The sequence below is a fragment of the Pseudophryne corroboree genome, chromosome 7 (genome assembly GCF_028390025.1).
Source record: "Pseudophryne corroboree isolate aPseCor3 chromosome 7, aPseCor3.hap2, whole genome shotgun sequence".
Taxonomy (NCBI): domain Eukaryota; kingdom Metazoa; phylum Chordata; class Amphibia; order Anura; family Myobatrachidae; genus Pseudophryne; species Pseudophryne corroboree.
Window position 1 is genome coordinate 475,202,922 of NC_086450.1, and position 13,695 is coordinate 475,216,616.

General features: G+C 41.8%; 4 pseudogenes; 2 read left to right on the plus strand and 2 right to left on the minus strand.

The window, feature by feature from the left end:
* Nucleotides 1-2,127: 2,127 nt before the first annotated feature.
* Nucleotides 2,128-2,247, minus strand: LOC134947183 (5S ribosomal RNA; annotated as a pseudogene).
* Nucleotides 2,248-2,412: 165 nt separating this feature from the next.
* LOC134947152 (5S ribosomal RNA) lies at nt 2,413-2,532 on the minus strand (annotated as a pseudogene).
* Nucleotides 2,533-10,494: 7,962 nt separating this feature from the next.
* LOC134947153 (5S ribosomal RNA) lies at nt 10,495-10,614 on the plus strand (annotated as a pseudogene).
* Nucleotides 10,615-10,779: 165 nt separating this feature from the next.
* Nucleotides 10,780-10,899, plus strand: LOC134947133 (5S ribosomal RNA; annotated as a pseudogene).
* The last annotated feature ends 2,796 nt before the right edge of the window (nt 10,900-13,695 follow it).

Below are 13,695 nucleotides of genomic sequence, written 5' to 3' on the forward strand. Positions count from 1 at the left end.
ATAATGTGTATAAGGGGCTACATGGCGCAATGTGTATAAGGCAGTGGTTCTCAAAAAATTTTGAATGACGGCACCCTAGAATATCACAATTTTTTTCACAGCACCAAAAGGCCAAGTTTCTTATTGAGAAATTTAGAAAGAAATATTTTAAATTAAGTAAATTATGTTTATATGTCATCCTTAAGGTTTAATTGTGTGATGATGGACAAGATTTGCCTCTCTTTGTCCAAAAAAATTATGATTGACAGCCAACAGCACTGGTTTTGACTATTACATTGACCATAAATAATTTTAATTGGGCCTGAACCACCAACCTAGGGCAACCCTGCAAGTGTCTTGAGGCACCCCAGGGTGCCACAGCACAGTTTGAAAACCACTGGTATAAGGGGCTATTCCTGGCACAATGTTTATAATGGGCTACATAGTGCAATGTGTATAATGGGCTACATGGCATAATGTGTATAAGGGACTACCTGGTGCAATGTGCATAATGGGCTACCTGGTGCAGGGTGTATAATGGGCTACATGGCATAATATGTATAAGGAGCTACCTGGCACAATATGTATAAGTGTCTCTACCTGGCATAATGCGTATAAGGGCTACATGGTGCAATGTGTATAATGGGCTACCTGGCATAATGTGTATAAGGGGTACTACTGTGTGGTGTGACTAATATATACTACTGTGTGGTGTAATATAAAATGAATTCTGTAGCCATGCCCCTTCCCAGTGAAGCCATGCCCCTATATTTTGTCCATATATAAAAAATGGGGGTGAGGGAGCACCAGTTCTCCTTCTGGCACAGAGCACCAAAATGTCTAGTTACGGTTCTAACTGTTATTGTACCTCGAGGACTGAAGTTGGGAAAGCTTGTACTATATCCTTAACGTGTGTGAATCCTGCAAGTTTGGTATTTGTGCCCCGTGCCCTCATCAGAAAGATAGCAGTGACATATTGAACAGAGATGCGGCACTCCATGCGGATATACTAAAGGAGATCACAACACCACATGCTGTAATATCAACGTTTCAATGATCAAATTGTCTTCAGGATACAACAGTATATCCTGAAGACAATTTTGATAAATGAAACTTTGATACTACAGCGTGTGGTGTTGTGATCTCATTTATACCCACCGGGAGTGCCGCATCTCTGTTCAATATATATATATATATTTATATAAATATACATATATACATATCGACGTTTCAGGGACTGCTCCTGTCTTGATAAAAGGGAGCAGCCGCTGAAACGTCGACCTTACCAGCGTTGACATTTCTGAGTGCCACCATTACTTTCTACCTACATGCTCATTACTTCAAGTCTACTACTCTTGTGTTTTATATATATATATATATATATATATATATATATATAAACACTCACTTTTTCCACAGTTGAAAAAAGAATTAGACCAGCACTCACGTTTAGTTGGTGAAAAAAAAGGGTTTTATTCCTGATAAGCCATCTGGATGCAACCCACTGCTACAGTTCGCCCGACAGCCGTTTCAACGCTCAATGGTCTTCATCAGGGGCAGCTGTCACCCTGTCCGGAGTTGCCTTAAATAGCAGAGAGGGCGCCAGAATGTCTGAACGGGACGACCGGAAACAGCGCGTCATAGCTGCTTTCCGATTCGCTCTTTCCCGCACGTGGGTTGTGTTGCTGTGGTACACAAACCCGGCACTCTCCTTAGCAACCCGCTCCGGCAGCGCGACAATCATGTAGTGTAGGCTGATCTGTATTTTAAGTGCAGCGGCAGACAGGTAAAGTTGCTGCTGTCTATGATCCCAGTCACAGGCTCATATGCAGAGTGCTTAACCCCACAGTGCGCCGGCAACATGGAAACACTGACAGCTCGAATGCATATAAATCATGAAACAAAAGTGACATGTAGAACAAGTGAACCAAACAGTGACATCATGCACAGCAATGGTATCAAACCACTCAAGGATTATTAATATCTAAATACAGCACACCACCACATTGGTGTAATATAGTCATGGCTAAAGGCATCATGGATCTAAGGTATCCAACAGGTGCAACGTAAAAGGCCAATGCGAATGCCATATAATATCAGGGATAGAACGGGGATACTGATTCATCACCTATAGGACACTCATGTCCCTTAGTACAATACCCAGTATTCCCATGCCGTCTCCAAGCATGGTACTGACCGGGCCCAACACTGCTTAATTGCCAAGATCAGACGGGATTGGATGGTTTCCAGTGTGGTATGATTGTATCAGACAGATGTGTCCATATATAAGTACTTCCCGTAGTGCCAGTATCTTCACCCGTATCTCAGCCAAATTACATCATAATCCTGTGTAATGGTGTACAAGACCAACCACCATTAGTGATGCCAACAACCAAGCCATAGGGAGAACTGGAGAAACATACACCGACTCCTTTGATACAACACCTAGTATTCCCACCTTGTCTCCAAACGTGGTACTAGCTAGGCCCATCACTGCTTAATTGCCAAGATCAGACGGGATCGGATGGGATCCAGTGTGGTATGGTAGTATCAATCTCCACGGTGTGCCGAAATGGTGAGAGGTAAAGCATGCCCAATATGCAATTAACAGGAGCCCAATAGGCCCTGTAGGTGAGAGACATATGTTGCTCAAAAAGACAAAACAGTAGAGCATTGGCAGGTGACATATATGAAACATATCAATTATGGCAAGACATAAACATGACACACGGCGGTGTCTAAGAAAAATAAACCAAAAAGTTAGACTCTGTATGTTGTTATACAGAGTCAGAGGAAGCATCCCAAACGAAATTCCTCATTAAGCCCATTAGGGGCCAATGTTTGTAATCTATCAATCCATTGGTGTTCTCTTTGTAGTAGGATTTTATTGCGATCACCACCCCTTTGAAGTGGTGGGATTTGGTCCAAGATACAACACTTGAGTTGATTGATAGTGTGTTTTGCCTCCATGAAATGTCTTGCCACAGGTAAGTTTGAAAAGTCACTTGAAGTTCCACCCTGGGTAATGCTCTTTTTAATTGTTGAACGATGCTGGCTTAGACGCTCCTTTAGCATCCTGCTGGTCTTTACAACATATAGCAAATTGCATGGACATTTCAGCACATAGACTACAAATTTACTGTTGCAGTCAAGTCTCTGTTTGATGGTATAGGTCTTCTTATCCTGAGGGTTAATAAACCGATTGCCAAGTAGCAGGAATGAACAGTTTGGACAACCCGTACATTTGTGAACCCCTGTTTTAGTGGTCAACCAGTGTGAGGGTGTGATCTTTTTTCTCTTGGAGAAATCTGTTACAACAAGCAAATCTTTCAGATTGGGTCCTCGTTTGTATGCGAATCGAGGTGGTTGCGGGATGGCTTTTGATAAACCTGGATCCGTGCCAATAAGGTGCCAATGTTCCTGAATCTTGTTGCGGATGAATCGAGAAGCAGTAGTATACATGCTGACAAAGTTGAACCTGTCATTGTCTTTATTGGAAGAGGCGTCTTTATTAGATAGGAGTTCCTTTCTCTTTATTTGGCCAATTTTTGTGAGTGCCAAATCAATCTCCTCCTTAGAATATCCACGATCAAGGAAGCGTTGACTCATTGACTGTAGAGCAGATGGTATTGCTAAAAGGTCAGAGGTGATACGTATCACCCTTAGAAGCTGCGAGAACGGTAATCCTCTTTTGAGAGATGCCGGATGAAAACTTGTTGAAAGCAGAAGTGTGTTCCTATCAGAGGGTTTACAGTGGATCCGAGTGGTCAATGTATTGTTGGACAGAAGAACGGACACGTCCAAAAAATGTATTTCTGTTTTGCTAAACGTGAGGCTGAATCTAATGGTGCCTGGAAGTGAGTTCAGATGGTCAATGAAAGTCAGAAGTGTCTTCTCTCCCCCGTGCCAAATAAAAAATAGATCATCAATATATCGGACATATGTTGACAAAAATCGGCCAAAAAGGGGGTGACCTGTGATGTGTTCTTGTTCGTATGTTGACATGAAAATGTTGGCATAAGCTGGGGCCATGTTAGACCCCATAGCGGTGCCCTGCTTTTGTAAGAAGAAACAGTTCTCAAACAAAAAATAATTTTTGTTCAAAATTAGGTCAATCAATAACACCATATATTCTGATGGAGGTCCAAAATACACATCACTTTCTGTTATTAGTCGTCTGCATGATTCAATGCCAAGTGCATGAGGAATGTTTGTGTATAGACTCGAGACATCGAGTGTAACCAACAATGCATCATCAGGGACATGCTTGGTACATTCCAATTTCCTTAAGAAGTCAGTTGTGTCCTCGATGTAACTGGCTGCACTTTTTGCAAGTGGTTGTAGATAAGAATCTACAAGCTGTGAAAGTGGTTGACATAGAGATCCACGTGCCGAAATGATCGGCCGCCCGGGGGGCTGTGTTAGTGATTTATGTATTTTGGGTAGCGTGTAAAGGATTGGGGTTTTGGGGTGAGACGTAGTCAGAAAGTCAGCAGTAGTCTGATTGATGTACCTGTTATTTACTCCCAAATTGATTATCGAATCAATTTCCTTTTTATATGTCCATGTGGGGTCATAAGTGAGTTTTTGATAACAGGTTGGATTAGACAATTGTCCATAGGCCTCTTGTACATAATAGTCATAATCAAGCAATACTATGCCTCCACCCTTATCTGCAGACCTGATGACCAGGTGATTGTCATTCTGTAAAGATTTGATGGCAGCTCTTTCTCCCTTGGTTATGTTGGAATAGCTAGGCTTTTGTTCCTTGATATAAGGCATTGTGTCCCTTTTAAGTACCCTTAAAAAGGTATGAATTGAGGGATTTAAGGTCGGTGGGTCGAACTGACTGGGTTTCTTCAAAGGACAATGAGGTGTAGCAGATGTCACCATTGTGGTAGAGACTGGACTTGGGGAATTGGAGTAATAGTCTTTAAGGCGTAGTTGTCTTCCCAGTTTGTAGAGGTCAACCTGCCAGTGGAAGCTATCCTGTCCAACAGTTGGAACAAAGGTTAATCCCTTATTCAGGACAGAGAGTTCATCATCCGTCAGTACATGTTGGGATAAATTAAAGACCACTGATGTCTGTGCTTTGTTCTCCATTGTTATTTTTTTACTCTTCCTTTTTCTCCCACCTCTGCGGGTGGGTAAAGCGGGTTTTTTGGAGCCCTCCTATTGCGTTCAGATCTTGAAAGGTAAGTGGTCCCTTGTGCAGATGTTGATGGTGCATCAGAATTACTTGCTGACGTCTGAGATCTGCTATCAATGTCCGTGAAGGGTGTGGTAGGTCTTCGTCCTCCACGTCTTTGTTGGGGTCTGTATTTACGTGGCTCACTGCGTGAGACCCAGGGATATACCCTATTCTCCTTATAGTCCAGTTTGACTTGTTTGTACTTATTTTTCTTAAATTTTAGCAAGTCACCACGAAATTTATCAATGTCCTTATTTAGTTTAGTGAAAAGGTCACAGTCAGGAGACTGGATCGTCCTAAATAATTCAGAAGCCTCTAGTTCTGAAATATCTCTTCTGATTTCTGTTAGATCTAAACCTGCCTGCTCGATTACAAGCAGCATTAGATCATGGGAACATTTGTTCAAAATATTGCACCACTTTGTGCAAAAGTCATTATTGTGTCTCCCCAGTGTGGGTTGATTATGTAATCTAAACCCTCTGGGGATGAGGGATTCTTTGTAATATTGGGAGAGAGTTAGGCCATGCAAATGTAGCTCAACTTCTCTCTTTTTTAATCTAAGTAAATCATATATGAACTCCTCTGGACTATCCTTATCGAATGCCAGGGATTCGGTATTGTCAAAAAGGATCCGTTCCGCATCTGTTTTATCAAATTGAAGAACAGAGACTAGATCTTTGTTGACACTGGTAGACATTTATATATGCAGGGGTATATTGAGTGATATGTAAAAAAGAAAAGAATATGAAAAAATTGAAAAAATGGAAACCATATGTTACCGTGTGCAACTGAAAAAAATAAAGATCATTATATTCATGAAGAAAAAAATGATGATGTTCCAATTTAGAAGAATTGTGATTGGTTAATCTCTGCTATAGAGATTATGATCACACAGACTGGTGCAGGTCAAAAAAAAGATTGATACAAAATATAACAAAATGACAGCACTCTATGTCCTATATCAAAAATTGCTGGTGCAAGGTCCTGGTAATTAATATAAACACTCACTTTTTCCACAGTTGAAAAAAGAATTAGACCAGCACTCACGTTTAGTTGGTGAAAAAAAAGGGTTTTATTCCTGATAAGCCATCTGGATGCAACCCACTGCTACAGTTCGCCCGACAGCCGTTTCAACGCTCAATTGTCTTCATCAGGGGCAGCTGTCACCCTGTCCGGAGTTGCCTTAAATAGCAGAGAGGGCGCCAGAATGTCTGAACGGGACGACCGGAAACAGCGCGTCATAGCTGCTTTCCGATTCGCTCTTTCCCGCACGTGGGTTGTGTTGCTGTGGTACACAAACCCGGCTCTCTCCTTAGCAACCCGCTCCAGCAGCGCGACAATCATGATTGTCGCGCTGCCGGAGCGGGTTGCTAAGGAGAGAGCCGGGTTTGTGTACCACAGCAACACAACCCACGTGCGGGAAAGAGCGAATCGGAAAGCAGCTATGACGCGCTGTTTCCGGTCGTCCCGTTCAGACATTCTGGCGCCCTCTCTGCTATTTAAGGCAACTCCGGACAGGGTGACAGCTGCCCCTGATGAAGACCATTGAGCGTTGAAACGGCTGTCGGGCGAACTGTAGCAGTGGGTTGCATCCAGATGGCTTATCAGGAATAAAACCCTTTTTTTTTACCAACTAAACGTGAGTGCTGGTCTAATTCTTTTTTCAACTGTGGAAAAAGTGAGTGATTATATTAATTACCAGGACCTTGCACCAGCAATTTTTGATATAGGACATAGAGTGCTGTCATTTTGTTATATTTTGTATCAATCTTTTTTTTGACCTGCACCAGTCTGTGTGATCATAATCTCTATAGCAGAGATTAACCAATCACAATTCTTCTAAATTGGAACATCATCATTTTTTTCTTCATGAATATAATGATCTTTATTTTTTTCAGTTGCACACGGTAACATATGGTTTCCATTTTTTCCATTTTTTCATATTCTTTTCTTTTTTACATATCACTCAATATACCCCTGCATATATAAATGTCTACCAGTGTCAACAAAGATCTAGTCTCTGTTCTTCAATTTGATAAAACAGATGCGGAACGGATCCTTTTTGACAATACCGAATCCCTGGCATTCGATAAGGATAGTCCAGAGGAGTTCATATATGATTTACTTAGATTAAAAAAGAGAGAAGTTGAGCTACATTTGCATGGCCTAACTCTCTCCCAATATTACAAAGAATCCCTCATCCCCAGAGGGTTTAGATTACATAATCAACCCACACTGGGGAGACACAATAATGACTTTTGCACAAAGTGGTGCAATATTTTGAACAAATGTTCCCATGATCTAATGCTGCTTGTAATCGAGCAGGCAGGTTTAGATCTAACAGAAATCAGAAGAGATATTTCAGAACTAGAGGCTTCTGAATTATTTAGGACGATCCAGTCTCCTGACTGTGACCTTTTCACTAAACTAAATAAGGACATTGATAAATTTCGTGGTGACTTGCTAAAATTTAAGAAAAATAAGTACAAACAAGTCAAACTGGACTATAAGGAGAATAGGGTATATCCCTGGGTCTCACGCAGTGAGCCACGTAAATACAGACCCCAACAAAGACGTGGAGGACGAAGACCTACCACACCCTTCACGGACATTGATAGCAGATCTCAGACGTCAGCAAGTGATTCTGATGCACCATCAACATCTGCACAAGGGACCACTTACCTTTCAAGATCTGAACGCAATAGGAGGGCTCCAAAAAACCCGCTTTACCCACCCGCAGAGGTGGGAGAAAAAGGAAGAGTAAAAAAATAACAATGGAGAACAAAGCACAGACATCAGTGGTCTTTAATTTATCCCAACATGTACTGACGGATGATGAACTCTCTGTCCTGAATAAGGGATTAACCTTTGTTCCAACTGTTGGACAGGATAGCTTCCACTGGCAGGTTGACCTCTACAAACTGGGAAGACAACTACGCCTTAAAGACTATTACTCCAATTCCCCAAGTCCAGTCTCTACCACAATGGTGACATCTGCTACACCTCATTGTCCTTTGAAGAAACCCAGTCAGTTCGACCCACCGACCTTAAATCCCTCAATTCATACCTTTTTAAGGGTACTTAAAAGGGACACGATGCCTTATATCAAGGAACAAAAGCCTAGCTATTCCAACATAACCAAGGGAGAAAGAGCTGCCATCAAATCTTTACAGAATGACAATCACCTGGTCATCAGGTCTGCAGATAAGGGTGGAGGCATAGTCCTGCTTGATTATGACTATTATGTACAAGAGGCCTATGGACAATTGTCTAATCCAACCTGTTATCAAAAACTCACTTATGACCCCACATGGACATATAAAAAGGAAATTGATTCGATAATCAATTTGGGAGTAAATAACAGGTACATCAATCAGACTACTGCTGACTTTCTGACTACGTCTCACCCCAAAACCCCAATCCTTTACACGCTACCCAAAATACATAAATCACTAACACAGCCCCCGGGGCGGCCGATCATTTCGGCACGTGGATCTCTATGTCAACCACTTTCACAGCTTGTAGATTTTTATCTACAACCACTTGCAAAAAGTGCAGCCAGTTACATCGAGGACACAACTGACTTCTTAAGGAAATTGGAATGTACCAAGCATGTCCCTGATGATGCATTGTTGGTTACACTCGATGTCTCGAGTCTATACACAAACATTCCTCATGCACTTGGCATTGAATCATGCAGACGACTAATAACAGAAAGTGATGTGTATTTTGGACCTCCATCAGAATATATGGTGTTATTGATTGACCTAATTTTGAACAAAAATTATTTTTTGTTTGAGAACTGTTTCTTCTTACAAAAGCAGGGCACCGCTATGGGGTCTAACATGGCCCCAGCTTATGCCAACATTTTCATGTCAACATACGAACAAGAACACATCACAGGTCACCCCCTTTTTGGCCGATTTTTGTCAACATATGTCCGATATATTGATGATCTATTTTTTATTTGGCACGGGGGAGAGAAGACACTTCTGACTTTCATTGACCATCTGAACTCACTTCCAGGCACCATTAGATTCAGCCTCACGTTTAGCAAAACAGAAATACATTTTTTGGACGTGTCCGTTCTTCTGTCCAACAATACATTGACCACTCGGATCCACTGTAAACCCTCTGATAGGAACACACTTCTGCTTTCAACGAGTTTTCATCCGGCACCTCTCAAAAGAGGATTACCGTTCTCGCAGCTTCTAAGGGTGATACGTATCACCTCTGACCCTTTAGCAATACCATCTGCTCTACAGTCAATGAGTCAACGCTTCCTTGATTGTGGATATTCTAAGGAGGAGATTGATTTGGCACTCACAAAAATTGGCCAAATAAAGAGAAAGGAACTCCTATCTAATAAAGACGCCTCTTCCAATAAAGACAATGACAGGTTCAACTTTGTCAGCATGTATACTACTGCTTCTCGATTCATCCGCAACAAGATTCAGGAACATTGGCACCTTATTGGCACGGATCCAGGTTTATCAAAAGCCATCCCGCAACCACCTCGATTCGCATACAAACGAGGACCCAATCTGAAAGATTTGCTTGTTGTAACAGATTTCTCCAAGAGAAAAAAGATCACACCCTCACACTGGTTGACCACTAAAACAGGGGTTCACAAATGTATGGGTTGTCCAAACTGTTCATTCCTGCTACTTGGCAATCGGTTTATTAACCCTCAGGATAAGAAGACCTATACCATCAAACAGAGACTTGACTGCAACAGTAAATTTGTAGTCTATGTGCTGAAATGTCCATGCAATTTGCTATATGTTGGAAAGACCAGCAGGATGCTAAAGGAGCGTCTAAGCCAGCATCGTTCAACAATTAAAAAGAGCATTACCCAGGGTGGAACTTCAAGTGACTTTTCAAACTTACCTGTGGCAAGACATTTCATGGAGGCAAAACACACTATCAATCAACTCAAGTGTTGTATCTTGGACCAAATCCCACCACTTCAAAGGGGTGGTGATCGCAATAAAATCCTACTACAAAGAGAACACCAATGGATTGATAGATTACAAACATTGGCCCCTAATGGGCTTAATGAGGAATTTCGTTTGGGATGCTTCCTCTGACTCTGTATAACAACATACAGAGTCTAACTTTTTGGTTTATTTTTCTTAGACACCGCCGTGTGTCATGTTTATGTCTTGCCATAATTGATATGTTTCATATATGTCACCTGCCAATGCTCTACTGTTTTGTCTTTTTGAGCAACATATGTCTCTCACCTACAGGGCCTATTGGGCTCCTGTTAATTGCATATTGGGCATGCTTTACATCTCACCATTTCGGCACACCGTGGAGATTGATACTACCATACCACACTGGATCCCATCCGATCCCGTCTGATCTTGGCAATTAAGCAGTGATGGGCCTAGCTAGTACCACGTTTGGAGACAAGGTGGGAATACTAGGTGTTGTATCAAAGGAGTCGGTGTATGTTTCTCCAGTTCTCCCTATGGCTTGGTTGTTGGCATCACTAATGGTGGTTGGTCTTGTACACCATTACACAGGATTATGATGTAATTTGGCTGAGATACGGGTGAAGATACTGGCACTACGGGAAGTACTTATATATGGACACATCTGTCTGATACAATCATACCACACTGGAAACCATCCAATCCCGTCTGATCTTGGCAATTAAGCAGTGTTGGGCCCGGTCAGTACCATGCTTGGAGACGGCATGGGAATACTTGGTATTGTACTAAGGGACATGAGTGTCCTATAGGTGATGAATCAGTATCCCCGTTCTATCCCTGATATTATATGGCATTCGCATTGGCCTTTTACGTTGCACCTGTTGGATACCTTAGATCCATGATGCCTTTAGCCATGACTTTATTACACCAATGTGGTGGTGTGCTGTATTTAGATATTAATAATCCTTGAGTGGTTTGATACCATTGCTGTGCATGATGTCACTGTTTGGTTCACTTGTTCTATATGTCACTTTTGTTTCATGATTTATATGCATTCGAGCTGTCAGTGTTTCCATGCTGCCGGCGCACTGTGGGGTTAAGCACTCTGCATATGAGCCTGTGACTGGGATCATAGACAGCAGCAACTTTACCTGTCTGCCGCTGCACTTAAAATACAGATCAGCCTACACTACATGATTGTCGCGCTGCCGGAGCGGGTTGCTAAGGAGAGAGCCGGGTTTGTGTACCACAGCAACACAACCCACGTGCGGGAAAGAGCGAATCGGAAAGCAGCTATGACGCGCTGTTTCCGGTCGTCCCGTTCAGACATTCTGGCGCCCTCTCTGCTATTTAAGGCAACTCCGGACAGGGTGACAGCTGCCCCTGATGAAGACCATTGAGCGTTGAAACGGCTGTCGGGCGAACTGTAGCAGTGGGTTGCATCCAGATGGCTTATCAGGAATAAAACCCTTTTTTTTCACCAACTAAACGTGAGTGCTGGTCTAATTCTTTTTTCAACTGTGGAAAAAGTGAGTGATTATATTAATTACCAGGACCTTGCACCAGCAATTTTTGATATAGGACATAGAGTGCTGTCATTTTGTTATATTTTGTATCAATCTTTTTTTTGACCTGCACCAGTCTGTGTGATCATAATCTCTATAGCAGAGATTAACCAATCACAATTCTACTAAATTGGAACATCATCATTTTTTTCTTCATGAATATAATGATCTTTATTTTTTTCAGTTGCACACGGTAACATATGGTTTCCATTTTTTCCATTTTTTCATATTCTTTTCTTTTTTACATATCACTCAATATACCCCTGCATATATAAATGTCTACCAGTGTCAACAAAGATCTAGTCTCTGTTCTTCAATTTGATAAAACAGATGCGGAACGGATCCTTTTTGACAATACCGAATCCCTGGCATTCGATAAGGATAGTCCAGAGGAGTTCATATATGATTTACTTAGATTAAAAAAGAGAGAAGTTGAGCTACATTTGCATGGCCTAACTCTCTCCCAATATTACAAAGAATCCCTCATCCCCAGAGGGTTTAGATTACATAATCAACCCACACTGGGGAGACACAATAATGACTTTTGCACAAAGTGGTGCAATATTTTGAACAAATGTTCCCATGATCTAATGCTGCTTGTAATCGAGCAGGCAGGTTTAGATCTAACAGAAATCAGAAGAGATATTTCAGAACTAGAGGCTTCTGAATTATTTAGGACGATCCAGTCTCCTGACTGTGACCTTTTCACTAAACTAAATAAGGGCATTGATAAATTTCGTGGTGACTTGCTAAAATTTAAGAAAAATAAGTACAAACAAGTCAAACTGGACTATAAGGAGAATAGGGTATATCCCTGGGTCTCACGCAGTGAGCCACGTAAATACAGACCCCAACAAAGACGTGGAGGACGAAGACCTACCACACCCTTCACGGACATTGATAGCAGATCTCAGACGTCAGCAAGTGATTCTGATGCACCATCAACATCTGCACAAGGGACCACTTACCTTTCAAGATCTGAACGCAATAGGAGGGCTCCAAAAAACCCGCTTTACCCACCCGCAGAGGTGGGAGAAAAAGGAAGAGTAAAAAAATAACAATGGAGAACAAAGCACAGACATCAGTGGTCTTTAATTTATCCCAACATGTACTGACGGATGATGAACTCTCTGTCCTGAATAAGGGATTAACCTTTGTTCCAACTGTTGGACAGGATAGCTTCCACTGGCAGGTTGACCTCTACAAACTGGGAAGACAACTACGCCTTAAAGACTATTACTCCAATTCCCCAAGTCCAGTCTCTACCACAATGGTGACATCTGCTACACCTCATTGTCCTTTGAAGAAACCCAGTCAGTTCGACCCACCGACCTTAAATCCCTCAATTCATACCTTTTTAAGGGTACTTAAAAGGGACACGATGCCTTATATCAAGGAACAAAAGCCTAGCTATTCCAACATAACCAAGGGAGAAAGAGCTGCCATCAAATCTTTACAGAATGACAATCACCTGGTCATCAGGTCTGCAGATAAGGGTGGAGGCATAGTCCTGCTTGATTATGACTATTATGTACAAGAGGCCTATGGACAATTGTCTAATCCAACCTGTTATCAAAAACTCACTTATGACCCCACATGGACATATAAAAAGGAAATTGATTCGATAATCAATTTGGGAGTAAATAACAGGTACATCAATCAGACTACTGCTGACTTTCTGACTACGTCTCACCCCAAAACCCCAATCCTTTACACGCTACCCAAAATACATAAATCACTAACACAGCCCCCGGGGCGGCCGATCATTTCGGCACGTGGATCTCTATGTCAACCACTTTCACAGCTTGTAGATTTTTATCTACAACCACTTGCAAAAAGTGCAGCCAGTTACATCGAGGACACAACTGACTTCTTAAGGAAATTGGAATGTACCAAGCATGTCCCTGATGATGCATTGTTGGTTACACTCGATGTCTCGAGTCTATACACAAACATTCCTCATGCACTTGGCATTGAATCATGCAGACGACTAATAACAGAAAGTGATGTGTATTTTGGA